Here is a 7,132-nt window from a genome sequence, read left to right on the forward strand (position 1 = left end):
TAAAATGGCTATTATTATGGCAAATATTAATTAGGAAACACCACTGCATCATACCACATTATTTTCAGTATAGTGAATGTTATTATTATTTGAGTAATGTAAATATATTCTGCAATAAGTATTGCTTTTCTATAAAAAGGGATCACTATTAAGCAAATTCAGATACAAAAAAACATTTTAGAAAAAACAAAATTAGTACATAGGAAAGCACAATTCAAAAGTCTGAATTGTCTGACATTTTGATACATTTCTGATTCTTTTGCAATAGAGTTACCATACCTGCTTACTAAAAGAGACATTTACATTTATTAATTTAGCAGTTTGACTATAAGTGCATATATGACCCATTCTTTACTACTTATGTAATGAACAACATTTGGTACAATGATTAATAATGACATTATGTTGGGTCTGACTCGAAAAGGTCAGGATATTTAGTTTTCGGGCCAGATTCTACATGTCATTATTAATTGTTGTACCAAGTTCAGTGTGCTGCTCATTACATGAGCATGAGTGGGACATACATGCAAGAATAATCTACTTCATATGGAAACGTGTCACTCAGTTTTCCTTTTTCTGCTGCAGCACTTGACACACATATATCTAACTGTAAAAATTATGGAGAAAGTGATTATCAAAACAACTGCGAACAATGTAACTGCAACATCTACTGAGTAATAGGAGTACCAAGGCAGTTTATAGGATTCTGAACGAAGGTGAGCAGCACCTTTGTGTCTCATTACAAACTCAATCCAGAAGAGCGCACTGTCCAAAGGTTTAACCGGCGTGTCTCTGTGCAGATGAGAGAGTCTCTGCACACTCAGTCTGTAAGATGGCTCACTGATTACTTCTTGTATGGCCGCGTGCAGTGTGTTTTTATTTAAAGTTGCGATGGTAACTATCTTGGCTCCTCCCCTGTCTTGCAATCTAACAAGATTGTCGTACTGGTCAAAAAACAGTGGAATTCCAATCACTGGAATCCCATGATACAAAGCTTCTTGAACCCCATTAGTTCCACCATGTGCAATAAAAACTTTAGTCTTTGGATGCCCTAGAAGATCATTCTGTGGCATCCAGTCAACCAGCAATGTGTTGTTGCCCAAAGTAGATGGCCTTTTTCCAGTGTATCTCCAAATCACCTTTTGAGGGAGCCGAGCAAAAGCAGCCGCTATGTCTGCTGTTATGTCATCTGGTAAGACACTGATAAAGGACCCTAAAGACATGATAACGACTCCATGCTCTCCAGAACTTTGCACAAAGTCTTCCAGGTCACGTGGAAGGGCCTTTGCTGGTTTGCACTGGAAGCCACCAACGTAGATGATATTTGGCATTGTTGGACGTGGAAATTCAAAAACAAAATCAACCCTCATAAGCCATATATCAGCCCCCTGTAGAAGTTCATAAAAGCTTACAGGTGGATAGAAATATTTGTCACAAAGTGCTTGGTACTGTGCCAAATTAAAATAGCCAAATTGAAAGTACATTAGCAAATAATAGAAAATATTTTGTACTCGTTGAAAAAAGTTCATTTTGTCTGTGTTTCCAGATTTTGTGATAGGGATGTAAGACAGCGGTGAGGGAGCGATCTCAAAGTGTCCCTCTCCAGGAGTGGTCCATCTCACATTATATACCATGGGTAACTTGAATTTATGAGCCAGGAAAATGCCTGCACCCCATACAGGATCAGTGAGCACCAGATCGTATTGCTTTTCTTTCAGTGTCTTCATAATTTCCTCACTTTCAAACATGTTTGTTATAAGCTGACATATCATTTCATGCATTTTATAAGTGTAATTAAGTGTATCCATATACAGCCAAACAGAGGTCAGCCAGCTGCTCTTTCCTCTTTCAAAGTTGATTGCTTGGGAAAGCATTTTGTCTACAAATTCTTCATCCATTCCTTTGGTGTTAGGTATGGTTATAGAGCTGTAATAAGTTGAATTCTCCTTGATGAACCAGCTATTAGAGGTGCGTAATACATCAATGCTGTGTCCTTGACCATGTAAAGCCTTGATGAGGATGTCCATGTTCATCCAGTGACTTCCCTCCAAAGGTACCACCAAGATTTTGCCACCATCACAAAGAGAAACAAAAAGGATTACGACTGGTATCCAGAGAGGGACAGAAACCATATTCTTAGAAAATGGTGTCATCTTGCCTGTAAATTATAAAATAATTTGGATTACATATATATATAGACATTATTATTTGGGTAGTTAATTGGGTTAATAATGTTGTCAACACTGTGCAGTACTGGCATAAATAAATAAATTAAATAGTAGCCCAGTTTATTTGTGTCACCTAATATATGCAAGAGCATGGAAGTAAAAAAGTCTGACAAGTCAGTGGGAGTTTTCAGATAAATTTCCTTCTTTTATTTTGTGCAAGATTCTACCTTGTACACATGAAAGCAGAGCAGAGGTACTTTTGTAATAAATAAACCAAATATAAATAAATAACTTGTCTACATACAGTTATGAATCAACTGTAAAACAAATTAAACAATACCAATAACTATCATGAGTGTGCTTATTAGTTAAGAAAGCAAGGGATATAAACTATGAAAAGGGATGTAAATAACTTAAGCTACATTATACAACCTTATAATAATAACAGAAAACAAACTTAAAAATATAATATTACAGAGAAAAATCAAATATATATATATATAACTGTATTGCAGATATTAGCAATTAACGGCTCTACCACAAGTGTTAGATGTGACAAACTTATAATTACATATCACGAAATATTGCAATACTGGGTTAATGCCAGAAATAGTTGCAACAGCATAAGCATTCCATATTAAACAAAGAATCATGATAGGAACTTACTTCGTCAATAACTTAAACTTTCAGTTTAATACTGCGGTCACATCATGCGCAGTTAAGCCAACTACGCTTAAAAAAAATCATTGCGCGTCAACATGGCTTTGCGTGGTAGTGAAGACCGCTTTTGAAACACGGCTTCATGAAGCTTTGAAGCCTTTGCGAATCATTTGTTTCGAAACAGTGGTGGAATTTGCAGAAAACAGTTAGATTTTTTATTTAAAAAAATTTCTGCCGACACCCAAGTAGGCTATATCTGTCACGGTGCTGCAACTGTGTTGGAACGAGGAGACGAGGAGCACGTAGGAATTTCTCAAAGAACATCTTTATTCATCCAAATCAAGATTCACATGGAACAGGCAGGAACACACGTAGCAGGAGGGTTAGACGTACAATACCGGACGCTAGACTGGAACCAACACAAGGCTTAAGTAATAAGGGAACTAATGGGACACGCTTGGGATTAAAGGTGGGGTAAGCGATTTTTCAAAAACACTTTACACAGTTTAGCCATTCTTCAGGCCAAATAGCAAAGCAAACTTGTAGCCAATCAGCAGTAAGGAGTGTCTACTCAGGATGTGGAGGAGAGCGCGTTCAGTGCACGGGACGGACATTAGCTGAGCCGAGCGACAGAAAGATAGAGATGGCGGATAAAAAACAAAAGAGGAAAACGTCTGCGGAACAAAAGAAGGCTTAAGGCATGATGTAGGACCAGTGTAAATATCGGCTCAGCTTTCCAGCGCTGGAGAGAACTCAAGGAGCGGAAGGCCTGCGATCGGACGCCGAGGTTGTTTTGTTTCTTCTCGATAGGCGAGTAACACCGTGTCTGCGCCGCAACAGATAAAGTCTGTCTAGTACACTGGACACGACAAAGCGACCGTTGAAAATCATTTGAAATTTGTCTCAATACGTCGTGAATGGAACGCAGCCGCAGTTTTGCTTTGTTTCACAGAACTAATCCGTTGCCTGGGTTGCGTATATTTGTGCGAGGTGGAGCTATCAAAATAGGGGCGAGACACTTTTGGGGTAGGGGCGTGTTTGTTTTGGTGATTTCAGATGTCAACATTGGCTATCAGAAATTGCTTAACGGGAAGGAAACCAAACATGGGCATAAAAATGAACATGGAGCACGTGGGGGAGGAAAACACAAGACACAGAAACACAGGGCTGACAATATCAGGCCAAAACATGCATAAAACATTTTACAAACCCATTGCAAATGTTTTATTGAAAGAATAATACATTTAATGCAATTAAATAATAAAATACCATTAAATATGAAGTGTCTATATAATGTGTGATGTTAATTATTATTATTAATTTAATTTTGCAGGGCTTGTTTTGTTTGTTTTACGGAGATCTTGTTTAAACAGGCTAGTAAGAGACTACTACTCATCCTTTTAATTACACAAATGTCTCATTAACAATGTCTAAAAATTGATAAAACTGATCCGAGATCAGGTAAAAACCATAGATGTTGGTTCAGTGGTCATCAGAAGTGCAGATGGTGTGACCGCAGTCACAGACACTGTAGCAAGTAGTGAGTGCAAACTGCAAAACTCCAGTTGCGCCACTTGTGTAACAAAGAATAGGTCCCTTTACACTAGAATGATATCTTCACAAAACAATGCGTGTTTGCCGACATAAAAAAAAAGATAAATTACAGACAAGACATACAGCACAAAGAATTCACAACAACATAATTCAATTATGAATTATTTAAATTAATTAAAAATATATAAAGATAATAAGATATGATAATCTGTGTTAAGAAATTCTCAATAAATTCTGAACATGCCTTAATTGTTCTTGGTTTAGCTTTATTAATCCTTGCTGTTGAGCATTCTAACAATGCAATATATTTTAGTTCTATGAGCCACATTTTGTCAGCCGGGAATGAAGAATCATACCAAATGTTAAAGACTACCTTCTTGGCTGAAGTTAGCGTGGTGTGAAATACTTTACAGTAAGATCAGTATCATCATTCAGCAAACAAATATTGGGATGTCTACACTTTTAAAAATAAAGGTGCTTCAAAAGGTTCTTCAAGCGATGCCATAGAAGAACCATTTTTGGTTCCACAAAGAACCATTCAGTCAAAGGTTCTTTAAAGAACCATCTCTTTCTTACCTTTTTGTAATCTGAAGAACCTTATTTTGCCACAAAGAACCTTTTGTGAAACAGAAAGGTTCTTCAGATGTTAAAGGTTCTTTATGGAACCATTTAGACAAAAAGGTTCTTCTATGGCATCGTGAAGCACCTTTATTTTTAAGAGTGTAGTAATAACCCTCACATAACTCTGTAACAATTAGAAAAACCCCAAAATGACTAATGAGTGGACAGTCAAAGAAAATATGCATATAGGTTCCCACACTATTTGAGTTACACAGTGTACAATAGGGAGAACACATACAGAGTTGCATAGGCCTTGAGGAAACTGAGCAAACTTTAGCATTACACTATATCAAGCGTTATCTTTTGAAATGCAGCAAGTCCAAAGTTTATTTGGAACATGATCTACAGTATGGCATAGGTATCTTTAAAGTACACCCTTTTACCCACATGTAAATTTGCTGGTAATATCAATTTGATAAAGAGGGGTTTAAACTACTTTTCCATACTATGACTATATCCTATAGCTTATTTTATAAAACAAAGTAATTTGGCACAGTGGCAGTTTAACTGGCGGAATTAGAATGTCAACTTAGACGAATAAAGACGAATAAAGAGAGTTAACAGGAGGTAAAGCATAAAAAAAAAAAAGAGTATCTCTGTCCTATTAAAAAAGATAAAAATAACCCAAGGAAACAAAAATGTTTGAGAAAGTTAAAAGAAGCTTAGTGTCAGAGATATATAAGTTTAGTTGTTCCCTCATTTTAAGTAAATGTCCAGGGCTCCATACTACCACACCACCTACATGACACTTATCTCTTATGTGGTCAAAAAATATGATTTAACCATAAAGTCAAGATCAAATCATTATTCAAGGCAGTGGGGCTACCATCACCCATTAGCCTATAGATCAGGGATCCTCAAATCTGGCCCACGAGATCCACTTTCCTGCAGAGTTTAGCTCTAACCCTAATCAAATACACCTGAGCATGCTAATCAATATCTTCGGGATCATTAGAAAATCACAGGTAGGTGAGTTTGATCAGGGTTGGAGCTAAACTCTGCAGCGCATTGGCCCTCCAGGGCAAGATTTGAGGAACCCTGCTATAGATCAACAATCTATAAAAGTGGAAAATGCATCTATTTACACATATTTGAGAATCGAGATAGCCTATTTCCAGATTTAGTTAACACGTGTGGGATTTTTTTTTTCGAATAAAAAGGAAAAAATAAATAAAACAAGTGCTATTGTGGCTGCTGTGTGTCAAATGAACCTCCTCATGAAGTCCAGTACCACTACTTACCAGTGTCACACTAGAGCTACTAAATTATATTAAAGAAAAAAAAGTCTCGAAACCTGTTGAGCACTATAGACCTCTGAAATAATGCAAATCTCACATTATTATCAATGCTTTCTTCAGTGCTGATATCTTTATTTTGGCATGTTACACTATGACCAAATTATTAGCATTACACAATATCAACATTTAAAGTGGTTATTCAAAATGAAGTGAGTAGCCAACAGCAAGACAGTTCAAAGTGCAGTTTGTTTGTAACATGATCTTTGGCACATATGTTTTTAAAGTGCACACTTTTATTCATATATAAATTTGTTAGTTATATCAGTTCTACAGATAAGTAGTTGTACTTTTCAACAATATGACAACATGCACACTTGTTTATAAAACAAGACAACTCATTTGTAATGTAACTGTCTGCTATCAGTATGGACTGTGAACTTGAGAAAGAACAATGAGGAACTAACAGATCACTTGAGGGAATGCATGAATTTAAAATTTATCTGTTGAATTTTGTGAACACAGACTGAATCCCACACGCACAGATACAATTCTCAGTAATAAATCGGTATGATTAGATTATACACACCTTGGTAGAGAGGTTCAGTTTCAACATCAGCCCACGCCGTTAAAACAAGAGAGTTGCCGCAGCCGGACACTTTAATAGATTTCATAATGCGGAAGTAACGTTATTTCCAAACACTGCTGCGTCCGAAAGCTGAACAGTGCTGCCTCCGCAGGCAGCATATGGAAAGAAGGCATATTTCATAATTTATGAAATGACTGTCTTTTTTTCCACATTTAATGCATCAACTGACCTCTCATTAATCTAATCTGTAGGCTATAGTGTTATTTTTGTTGATAGATTTAGTAAATGTTTATTAGATTTTAATT

The 7,132-nt window shown here is 36.5% G+C and overlaps 1 pseudogene; it reads right to left on the reverse strand.

The window, feature by feature from the left end:
• Positions 1–6,898, reverse strand: LOC107557845 (UDP-glucuronosyltransferase 2B31 pseudogene; annotated as a pseudogene).
• Positions 6,899–7,132: the final 234 nt, after the last annotated feature.

Source organism: Sinocyclocheilus grahami, unplaced genomic scaffold (assembly GCF_001515645.1).
Source record: "Sinocyclocheilus grahami isolate Dianchi unplaced genomic scaffold, SAMN03320097.WGS_v1.1 scaffold621.1, whole genome shotgun sequence".
In the NCBI taxonomy this organism is placed as follows: Eukaryota; Metazoa; Chordata; class Actinopteri; order Cypriniformes; family Cyprinidae; genus Sinocyclocheilus; species Sinocyclocheilus grahami.